The following is a 12,785-nucleotide window of genomic DNA, read 5'->3' on the forward strand; positions in this document are numbered from 1 at the left end:
GGAGAGAGCACGGGGGGAGAGAGCATGGGGGGAGGCTCAGCTAATCTCAATGTACACATGTTGTACTTTGACAATTAAGGTTTTTTATTATTATTATTTATTATTATTATTATAAAACTAGCATTTTCTTTGAAACACTGAGTTTTGTGAGTAGTCTATTCCATCATTTGTCTCACTCTAGCTTCTAACACTAGCAGATTTTTCCAAGAGAAAGTGAGGCTTTCAACTTTGCAGAGACCTCCAAGGTCTGCACATTGTATGTATCTAGAAGACCTCCAAGGTCCCTTCCAACTCTATTATTCTATGTTCTATTATTTATTTTATTTTATTTATTTTAATTTCATTTATATCCCGCCCTTCTCCGAAGACTCAGGGCTGCTTACAAGCTTAGCAATAGCCTTCATTCTATGTATATGCCTGCTTGTTAGGGCTTTCACACACACAAACACACGCAAGCGGCATTATTACAAAGTCAGCTTATTGCCCCCAACAATCTGGGTCCTCATTTTACCTACCTCAGAAGGATGGAAGGCTGAGTCAACCTTGAGCCTGGTGGGATGCGAACCTGCACTAATTGCAGGCAGCTGGTGTTACTTAAGGAGGCATTAGCCCACTGCTCCACCAAGGCTCTATGGAATAATGCCTTGTGTGGTGCATTGGGATCTGTTCAAGAGATTTCATTTAATTTCAACCTATAGGGGTTTTGGGGGTTGAGATTTTGGGGAGTTCCAATTGCTGCCACAGTGGAAGTGAATCAATGAAGAAGCGTCTGTGCTCTTATTTGCAACATATTGAGGTTGGAAGCGGTGAAGAGTATCTACTTTTAATAGAATGGGGAGTGGAAATGCACAAAGCATCACAAGTAGCCAAGCAGAAGATGTTTGTTTATATAGCAACTCACCCAAATATAACTGAATGACATGGATTATGAACTTCATAAATTTGGTCAGCTACATTTCTGTATGATGCTGCCAAGAGTCAAAACCAGCTAAACAAAAATCCAAGGGTGTGTGTGCATGTGTGGTGGTAGGGATTCTGTTTTAATTTCCAAAGGCTAATGCGTTTTTATAAAGAAATCACCCTGCTTCTATTTGATTTGAGCTCCACAGTTCTTTCCTTAGAGCTAAACTTCATGTTTTAAACTTTAAAAATGTGTGAATTCCCTTCTTGGAAGTTCCCATAGCATAAAAAGAGGGCCAAGCTTTTCAGCTCTTCAAGGTTGCAGCCACACTGCTGATGATTGCCGAGAGTTCCAATCTGTTGGCTTTGTAGTTCTGCAATGAGTCTAATTTCCCTCTCCTTGGAGATGGTATGGCACTGGAAAACCTTTGACTAAAAATGATTGTCGCAATGTCTGAAGATCATTTCAGGTAGACTGTTCCTAGTTCTGCTCCTCAGAAAATTTGGATGCCTCCCTATCCTTAAAGGTAATGTAAAAGATAAAAGAAATGATGAAAGCTTCACCTCAAAGAGTTTTCAGTGTTGTGGACCATGTCCAAGCATGTTTTTGCCATTTCTTCACACAGCTGTTTAATAGCCATTTGTCTGAAATGGTATAGGGTTTCCTGCCTTAGCAGGGGGTTGGACTAGATGACCTCCAAGGTCCCTTCCAACATTATTATTATTATTATTATTATTATTATTATTATTATTATTATTATTATTATTATTATTGTTTTTTAATTAATTTATTGTATTCAGGCACAATTGTTTAATTTGTTTTTAATTTTTGTATCTTGTACTTTTGGTATTTATTGCCCTGTACACCGCCCTGAGTCCTTCGGGAGAAGGGCGGTATATAAATTAAATTAAATAAATAAATTATTATTATTATTATTATTATTATTATTATTATTATTATTATTATTATTATAATATACCTGCAACCCGAATACTGTAGGAGTTGCATTTGAATGACCAATTAATGACTGTCTTGGAAAAAACCCAGTGCTTTATTATTTTTATTAGTGTCCTGATATCTCTTGAATCCATATTTGATCTAGACCAAGGGTGTCAAACTCTCAGTCCGCAGGACTGATGCGTCATGGGCAGGCCATGCCCTCCCTGGCTCCGCAAAGGCAAAAAATGTCATGATACGTAAAGCGAGGCAATCAAGTTTGATACCTGTAATCTAGACTGTATGCTTTGATATGTTGCCGTATATCGTTCAGGCAGTTAGTATCTGTAGGCAATGAAATTGCATTTCCTAAACAGGAAATCTTTTTGTATTATTTTTTTTTGCTCAATCATTTCACCCTAATTAAAAATGGAAGTGTTTCAAAAATGCTTCTTAAAAGTAAAATTTGACAAGAATGCTGGTTTAGAAAAAGGATGTGTCTAATCAAGATATCTTGGAAGTGGCCTTGTATGATTTCAGAATTTTAAGGCTGGAATAATTATAATCCTCAATTATTGTAATGCTCAATTACTGTAATGCTCAATTTAAGTGCAATTTTAGGATGTACATTAAAACAGCATACCATGCCAGAGAAAACATTTTTAATCTAATCTTTTTCTAATTGCAGGGACATTTTTTAACATTGGGGAAGCATTTGGATATGGGATTTCATCCCTTTATTTTGAAATAAGGATAATATCTTGGGCTTATTCTGAACAGGCAGATTAGTGATCAAGATCACAGCAGCAGATGACTTGAAAAGATAATTAACACTTAGCTCAAGGTCCTGTGATGAGGCAACATTCGCAATATCCAAGCTAGCTTTTTCTGAGGTTCATACTCTCATTAATCGCTATCTGCAACTCACAAATTTCCCTAAGTGGGTTACTCGCTTGCATCTCTATTTCCAAGAGAAAATAATTTCCCCAGTCCTTGAATCTCCATCATTCATCATGATGTATACATTTCATTATATCTTCTTTAATTTGTCTTTCTTTGAAAACTGAATTTCCAATGAAATGCTGTATTCCTTTTCTAGTCTGAATAATAATAATAATAAAAAATAGGGTTTCCCACATGTCAGTTATTTTATATTTCTATGCATGGAACAAAAAATTGTATTTGGTGATCTGAAACAAGCTCGCATTGCTGACACATTTGTGTTCACGTGACTAATTCAGAGATTTCTTAACAAGACATGTTTTCCCCCCCCCCACACACACATACCTGCCTTCCTTGTTTGTATAAAAACAGTTCAGCTTACCTTTCATACAATGGCACTGTCAGGATTGAATGGAGCTAGGCAACTTACCATCTGGGGAAAGCCAACATCACAACTGTGTGGAATTGCACAGCCATGGTTCTCTTATTTCCAAAAGAAATAAAAGGAGTCTTCCTTCCCGGCACTTCAGAAGAAAATGAAAGGATCTCCCTTCACTGCAACCCCATTTTCCCCTCTTAATTCTTATTGGATGGATGCTGACAGCAACAATAGCAGTTTCCTTCTTGGGTCCCTGTATCTGTCTAGATCAGGGGTAGGCAACCTTGGCTCTTTTATGACTCGTGGACTTCAACTCCCAGAATTCCTGAGCCAGCCATGCTGAGGGGAAAGGGAGAGGTTTCCATGCTGAGCCATGCTGGCTCAGGAATTCTGGGAGTTGAAGTCCACGAGTCATAAAAGAGCCAAGGTTGCCTACCCCTGGTCTAGATCCTAGTAAGGGGACTAAATATGTTATTGAAAACTTTCTAGGCCTTTACTCCCATTTCCTGCACATGCGCGCACGCACGCGCACACACACACACACACACACCACCACCACCACCACCAATTTGGTGAGATTTGCTTGAAACTTTAGTGGGAACTCCCACTGTCCTTTGGGAGAGCATGGATTATCAGATCCATGAATCTGTGCCAACCAATCAAGCCCTAAGTGTCCCAATACTTTTCTGAGAGAAAACCTGTTGTTCATTGTCCAGAACTGTGGACTGAGCATAGTGAAGCTGTTCTGCTTGCAGAAAGCCCCATTTTTAAGCCAAAGGCTCTCAGGCTTTGCAAAATTATTACCATTCAGATTCAGAAAGCTGGCACACTAGGTGTTTTAGTGGGCAGACTGGTTATAGGACACTTTCATGAGATGTTCCAACTTATCAAAAAGCAATCCCCTTCATGGATTACTGCCTTGTCGTGGCGAAGGGGCTTGCGTAATTCAATGAAGCTATGAGCTATGCCGTGCAGGGCCACCCAAGACGGAAAGGTCATAGCAGAGAGTTCTGACAAAACGTGATCCACTGGAGAAGGAAATGGCAACCCACTTTAGTATCTTTGCCATGAAAACCCATGAAAACCCTATGGACAGTACCAAAAGGCAATACAATATGACGCTGGAAGATGAGCCCCTCAGGTCAGAAGGCATCCAATATGCTACTGGGGAAGAGCAGAGGGCTAGTACTAGTAGCGCCAGAAAGAATGAAGCGACTGGGCCAAAGCCAAAAGGACGCTCAGCTGTGGATGTGTCTGGTGGTGAAAGGAAAGTCTGATGCTGTAAAGTTTTTTTCTCCATAGGAACCTGGAATGTAAGATCCATGAATCAAGGAAAGCTGGATGTGGTCAAACAAGAGATGACAAGACTGAACATCGACATCTTAGGAATCAGCGAACTAAAATGGACAGGAATGGGTGAATTTAATTCAGATGACCATCAGGTATACTACTGCGGGCAAGAATCCCTCAGAAGAAATGGAGTAGCCTTCATAGTCAATAAAAGAATAGGAAAAGCAATACTGGGATACAATCCTCAAAATGACAGAATGATCTCAGTTCGAATCCAAAGCAAACCATTCAATATCACAGTAGTCCAAGTCTATGCCCCAACCAGTGCTGAAGAGGATGACATTGACTGGTTCTATGAAGCCCTACAGCACCTTATAGAACTAACACCAAAAACTGATGTCCTTATCATCATGAGGGATTGGAATGCTAAAGTAGGAAGCCAAAAGATAACCGGAATAACAGGCAAGTTTGGCCTTGGAGTACAAAATGAAGCAGGGCACAGGCTGATAGAATTTTGTCAAGAGAATACGATGGTCATAGCAAACACTCTTTTCCAACAACCCAAGAGACGGCTCTACACATGGATATCACCAGATGGTCAACACAGAAATCAGATTGACTATATGCTCTGCAGCCAAAGATGGAGAAGCTCTATACAGTCAGTAAAAACAAGACCAGGAGCTGACTGTGGCTCAGACCATGAGCTTATCATTGAAAAGTTTAGGCTTAATCTGAAGAAAGTAGGGAAAAGCACTAGGCCACTCAGGTATGAATTAAATCATATCCCGGTTGAACATACAGTAGAGGTGACAAATAGATTTAAGGAATTAGATCTGATAGACAGAGTGCCTGAAGAACTAAGGACAGAGGTTCGCAACACTGTACAACAGGTAGCAACTAAAACCATCCCAAAGAAAAAGAAATGCAAGAAAGCAAAATGGTTGTCTGAGGAAGCTTTGCAAATAGCTGAAGAAAGGAAGGAAGCGAAAGGCAAGGGAGAAAAAGAAAGATATGCCCAATTGAATGCAGAATTCCAGAGAATAGCTAGAAGAGATAAGAATGCCTTCTTAAATGAACAGTGCAAAGAAATAGAAGAAAACAATAGAATAGGGAGGACCAGAGATCTTTTCAAGAAAATTGGAGCAATGAAGGGAACGTTTCATGCAAAAATGGGCATGATAAAGGACCAAAATGGCAGGGACCTAACAGAGGCAGAAGAGATTAAGAAGAGGTGGCAAAATTACACAGAAGAACTATACAAGAATGAGCTTAACGTCCCTGATAATCACAATGAGGTGGTCACTGACCTCGAGCCAGACATCCTAGAATGTGAAGTGAAGTGGGCCTTAGAAAAGCTGAGCAACAACAAAGCTAGTGGAGGTGACAGTATTCCAGCTGAGCTATTCAAAATCTTAAAAGACGATGCAGTAAAAGTGCTACACTCAATTTGCCAGCAAATTTGGAAAACTCAATAGTGGCCACAGGATTGGAAAATATCAGTTTACATTCCAATTCCAAAGAAAGGCAGTGCCAAAGAATGTTCAAACTATCTCACCATTGCACTCGTTTCTCATGCTAGTAAAGTTATGCTTAGAATCCTACAAGCTAGACTCCAGCAGTATGTGGATCGAGAACTACCAGAAGTACAGGCAGGATTTCGAAGATCAAATTGCCAATATACGCTGGATCATGGAGAAAGCTAGAGAGTTCCAGAAAAACATCTACTTCTGCTTCATTGACTAAAGCCTTTGATTGTGTGGATCATAACAAACTGTGGCAAGTTCTTAAAGAGATGGGCGTACCAGACCATCTTATTTGTGTCTTGAGAAACCTATATGTGGGCCAAGAAGCAACAGTGAGAACTGGACACGGAACCACTGATTGGTTCAAAATTGGGAAAAGAGTCCAGCAAGGCTGTATACTGTCACCCTGCCTATTTAACTTATATACAGAGCACATCATGAGAAAGGCAGGGCTAGATGAATCAAAAGTTGGAATTAAGATTGCCAGAAGAAATATCAACAACTTAAGATATGCAGATGATACCACTCTAATGGCAGAAAGTGAAGAGGAACTAAAGAGCCTCTTGTTGCTGGTGAAGAAGGAGAGTGCAAAATGTGGGTTGAAACTTAACATTAAAAAAACTAAGATCATGGCATCCAGCCCTCTCAATTCCTGGCAAATAGATCAGGAAGAAATGGAGGTAGTGACAGATTTTATTTTCCTGGGCTCCAAGATCACTGCAGATGGGGACTGTAGCCAAGAAATTAAAAGACGCTTGGTCTTGGGGAGGAAAGCCATGGCAAATCTAGACAGCACACTAAAAAGCAGAGACATTTTTTATTTATTTTTTATTTTAATTCCATTTATATCCTGCCCTTCTCCGAAGACTCAGGGCGGCTTGCCAACAAAAATGCATATAGTCAAGGCTATGGTCTTCCCAGTTGCAATGTATGGCAGTGAAAGGTGGACCATAAGAAAGGCTGAGCACCAAAGAATTGAGGCCTTTGAACTATGGTGCTGGAGAAGACTCCTGCGAGTCCCTTGGACTGCAAGGCGATCAGACCGGTCAGTCCTAGAGGAGATCAACCCTGACTGCTCTTTAGAAGGCCAGATCCTGAAGCTAAAACTCAAATACTTTGGCCACTTAATGAGAAGGAAGGATTCACTGGAGAAGAGCCTAACGCTGGGCAAGATTGAGGGCAATAGAAGAAGGGGACGACAGAGAATGAGGTGGCTGGATGGAGTCACTGAAGCAGTAGGCGTGAGCTTAAATGGACTCCAGAAGATGGTAGAGAACAGGAAGGCCTGGAGGAACGTTGTCCATAGGGTCACGATGGGTCGGACACGACTTCGCAGCTAACAACAACAACATCAAAAAGCAATAGCATTGCACTTGGTAACTTCCCAAGTCTTCTCAAGATTACCTTCTTTTTGCTGTTATCTTTGTCATAACTTTGAATACTGGCTTTTTCGGTTCTTCACATGTTTCTAATATCAATGTTAAATACTCAACATAACAAAAGTCAGATGGAGTTTGAGAATTAATATGACTGCTTGTTTACAAAGGCTAAATTAAAAACACAATGGTAGGAATTGTACATTTTTAAAAATAAAATTAATTGCTCCAAATATTTATTTTTTAGATCATCAAGAACAATAATAGTTCAACACAATTTTTAAGGTTAGTTTTTTTCAGGCAGCTCACAGATATTGTTCCCCTGTCCTGACCACATTGTACAGGGGGACGATTGAGAGCATCCTGTCATACAGCATCATAGTCTGGTATGGAAGCATCACTGCTTCAGACAGGAAGGCGGTGCAGAGAGTGGTGAGGATGGCCAAACAGATCATTGGCAGTTCCCTCCATCCCATCCTGGACATAGCACAGAAGCGTTGCTTGAGTAGGGTCCGTAAGATTATCTGGGACACTACACATCCTCTTCATGACCTGTTTTCCTTGTTACCTTTTTGAGGAGGCTTCATGGTATCTGCAGCAGAACATCCAGATTCAGCCATAGTTTCATTTCATACAGCATTAACCTTGTGAACTCTCAAGCTTCCTCCTTCCGTTATATATTCAAGATGGACAGTATTTAATATTTATTTGTTATGTATATGTATGGCGGTGGGTCTATACATATGTTGTATATAGTATGTTTAGGTGTGTGTCATGTATGTGTTTCACTTTGAGAGTGGGCAACTAAATTTCATTTTTGATGTGTGCTGTTGTGCTCACAATAAAAAAATGACAATAAAGGTTATCTTATCTTTCCTGCGCACACATTCAAGAGAAGTACCTACAGTTTTGCTGAGCCTTCAATTCCCTTTGATCAACCTCTAATGGATACTCCAGGGCAAAGGATGACACACGCATTAGATACAGGCTGTAAAATGGAGACATACAAAAATGCTGGTGTAGAAAGAAAAATCTTCATCAGGGTCCAGTCCAAGCTGGGAATAAACGAAATGGAGACTGCTTTAGAAGGAAGGTTGTAGTTTATTGAAGAGGAGAGCCAGATGGAAAGATGCCTCTGGGAAATCTGACCACATGAAGTAGGGAGTGGTGGGTTTTTATACCTTCTTGAGCTTTTGTTTGGAGTTGTTCCTGTGGTATGAACTTCGACCTGAGACTGAGTGTGCCTTTCTGGTATCCTGATAGTGGTGGATACTATTACTGTATGTCCCAAAGGTCACATCCTGCTTCCCTGGGGTTGGGGCTGATGACTGTTGGATTTTTTGGTGTGAGGGATTGTTGATTCTAGGGATCTTTGTCTTTCTAATCCAAGCTTCCTTGCTCCAATCTTTCTGACAAGATTATCACATTTGCATTTCTGCAGACCTGGTTTCTGTTTGGGGCAGAGAGGCTTGGTGGGAGTGGGGCTGGTTTCTGCCTTTAAGATCCTTTGGGGAAATATAATATTCTGCCTTTTAATATTCCCAAAATATTTCTTTCCTCGGGGGGCGGCTTACTTCCCACACTGGTTTCATGTATATTAGTCCCCCCCCAAGAGGAAGAGAATCTATACTTTTTAAAAGAACTCATGCTGTCTTATTGTCATACAGTTGTGGAAAGAGGAACTTGGGTGTGACTTGAGTAAGAACAAACAGCTTTAGGATGAAACATCTGGTTCCTCTTTAATATTATGGACTACTTCTGAATTAAATGCCAGTTGCCATATACATACTGGTTGCCTAACACATACATATGTTTCCTTGAATGGAAGTTTATGGAATCCTTTGACTCTATGGAAATATACATTGCATATTGATTGCAGATAACTATTCCACAAGAATAGAAAATTAAATGGACCTCATAAATAATATTTTTTCAAAACTGAGTACGTAACAACATGCTTCAGGTTATCCAGTCATGCATACAATATTAAGGCCCTTTTTTCTGCCTACTGCTAGCAAATCTGGACTGCAAAAACCAGCATGGTCACTTGATGGCAGCAAAGAGGGTTTTTCTAATTTCCACTGAATCTGATCCAGACTTTTGTATTAAATCTGAAGTTTCTGGTAGCTATGTACTACCCAAGCAATCTAGCCATTTCCCAGGCACCACAGAAACTTTTGTGAACAGACAGCACACAAATGGGAATACTCTGGCCTGTTTTTACAGACTTCTCAGTCATCACAAAGGATCTGGAAAGCTGTCTGCCGGACTCCTCATTTACCCTCTAAGCTAGAATGATTTTTGTTTGTTTGTTTGCTTGTTTGTTTATTCATTCAGTTCTGATCCTGCCCAACTTCAACTTCTGAGTGGCTCAAATAGAGCATTATCCTAGACAGGTCTAGGCAGGCAATCTTACCTCCCATAGGTTTTATTTATTTATTTATTTATTTATTTATTTATTTTTATAAACCGCCCTTCTCCCGAGGGACTCGGGGCGGTGTACAGAGTAAGATAGGTTTTGCTTACTTTCCACTCTGTCGCATGTGATTGCATGGAAGAGATGCTGAAACAATGTATGCCTAGCAAAGATTTACTTCCATGGAACCTCAACAACTTCAGCTTGATTTAGAGGAAGTCAGGGTTAATTAATCCTATATTCAGCAGTTCTCATGATATGGCTAATTGTTGGAGGTTGTTTAGTTCTATGCAAGAGTGGATTTGTTTAGGCTAAACATAACTCATTTAGTTTGGTTTAGCTGGGTAGGTCAATCTACTGCCGCAACAGAATAACCCCCACTAGAGTCTCAATTAAATGTGTCATATAAGCAAAGCCAAACGGTATTGTGTGTTTGTGCATTTGACCTCCATAATTCCATAATTCCTCTCTGCCTATCGATAGTTCAACACTTCACCTGTTATTCTACATGTAAGAACTGCAAAAATGAACCTTACAACATAGGCAATTACTTAATATAAGTTTCTTGCTAATGTAATTTCTCCAAAGCCAGAAGCACTTTCAGACTTCCATATTGTTCCCAAGACAACCACATGGATGTGTCCATTAAATCATTAGAAATAATCTCGATTCAAAGGAGGTTAACTTTTCACCCTATATTGTTCCACTGTTTTAGTGAAAGTTGTTAGAGGTCATTAGCTGGAACTTAATTCTAACACAGAAGCTCTATCTCCAAGAACAGAAAGACATGGGACCTTTAGGGCTAATATATATACATCAATACTAATAAACAGTGCTACAATAAAGTTCAACTCCTTCAATCTGGTAGTCTCCAGATGTCCTGGATTACAACTTCCAACAATACCAGGGGGTCCCCCCACAGGCCATGACAGAAGATATAGATATAGCAAAGGGATTTCCCGGTGAAACGAAGTATAGTAATGTATGCAGCCTTCAGGTAAGAGGATCTGGTAACAGAAAGCAAATGCTTCTTTGAATAGAAAAGTCTCATCATCTCTTTCTATATTTACTTGTAGGACTTTCTCATCTGGATTGCAAAAATCCAAATGGCCCCTACGTTGTAGCAAGGAAATATGAAAACCAAGCTTTTTGCTCCCATCCAGTTGACTGGATTATTTGACTGCCCCAAATTAGAAGATTGATTGATTGAATTTGAATTTATTAAATTTATATGCCGCCCTTCTCCCTAAGGACTCAGGGCGGTTCACAACAATAAAAAGTTAAAAAACATAAAATACAAAATTTAAAAAAGAATTAAACCACAAATGTAATAAATACATAACAATTAACCCAATAAAACCAAATTTAAAACTATAGTCAGTCCAGGCCCGATTGTTGGAACATCCATGTCTTCAGGTCACGGTGGAAGGAGCATTGATTGATTGATTAGCAAGCCATCTCCCGTACAAGGTGACTCTGAGAGGCTTACAAATTATAAAATAAGCAAAAAAGAGGTAAAAGATTAAAATGACACAGATTAAAATATTATTTAAAACTGTACTAAAGCCAAACTAAGAGAGGTAAGAGATGGATGGGACAGGGGTGAGGTCTCAGCTACTTACAGCGGTAAGCACCCCCCTTGGGGCCCCAGGCCTTCCAGAAGGCCAAAAGGGAAGGGGCAGTTCTCACCACCAATGGTAGAATGTTCCACAGGGATGGGGCCACAGCAGAAAAGGCTCTTCTCCTTGGACTTGCCTGCTTTGATTCCTTACCAGATGGGATCCGTGGCAGGCCTCTTCTGCTGGTGGGATGGGGTGGGGAGAAAGGGCTCCTCAGCTGTCCTAGTCTAGATGGACCCATGCCATCTAGGGCTTTAAAGGTAACAACGAACACCTTGAATTGGATCCAGAAGCAAACGTTTAACTGGTTGCCAGAGATCAACCCACAAACGCAATCCATGCCTTTTCTGTCCCATAACCTGATCTGAAACCAGACTGAAAGGGGTCAGATCAAGATTGTTTATTAACAATCTCTGTTGATCTCAAAGCTCAGCAGAGGTATATCTAGTTAATACTGGGGGTTGGGTGTTCTCTAACCACTGAAGTGGTACTGGCTAGATTGGGAAGCTAAACAGTCATCCTGGAAAAATGTAATGGGAAACCACTTCCGTAATAGTCCCAAGGAAATTGCATTGATGCTCTCTTCAGAAGTCAAGGGAGTTCACACACTGACATTTTAGCTCAAAAATAACTTGGGCAGGAGATTGGACAAGAAGACCCCACCCCCAAGTCCCTTCCAATTCTATGATTCTATGACTTACGAGACCACTGAAAACAATTTTAAAAAGCTAACATTTTAGTTGGGCAAACAGAAACGAAGAAGCAATTGGCCCTTGGTCATACTGGTTGGAGGACTATGGAATCTGAAGTCTCAAAAGTCATGTTTAGGGAAGGTGGATTTTCAGTTTCTCTTGTTCCTAATCTGAGCATGTGAGGTTCCCTGTTTGCTCTTTAATAAAACATGAGGCCCCTAGTGTTAGCAGAGAAAGTGATAAATTCATGTCATATTGGAGCAGCATCCGAAAAATATTTTTGAGAAATGGTAGGAGGGAACAGGAAGTCTGTTTCCTAAGTGCATGATGGTTAAGGGCTTGGACTGGCATTGAAGCACCCAAATTCTAGTCTATCCTCATCCATGGAAACCCACTGAATAGTTATGAACCTGTTGCTGTTTCTCAGTCCAGCCTATCTCACAGGGTTGTGGCTACAAGGAAAAAAATGGAGGAGAAAAATTGTATCTCTCCTTCAGCTCCTGAACAAAAGATCTAACCATTGAAATAAACAAACACATAAAAAGTATATTTTCCTTTTACCTGATGTAGTGAAAAATAGGTGCTCTATATCACTTCCAAGTATGTCCAACATTCTGGATTTTTCACAGCTTCTCTTTTGTAATTTGCAACATCCTGGAGCACAAACCTCAGGCTACATTTCTCTAGTATGTTTGCTTTTCAGACTTCGTT

The sequence above is a fragment of the Vipera ursinii genome (genome assembly GCF_947247035.1).
Source record: "Vipera ursinii genome assembly, chromosome: 1".
In the NCBI taxonomy this organism is placed as follows: Eukaryota; Metazoa; Chordata; class Lepidosauria; order Squamata; family Viperidae; genus Vipera; species Vipera ursinii.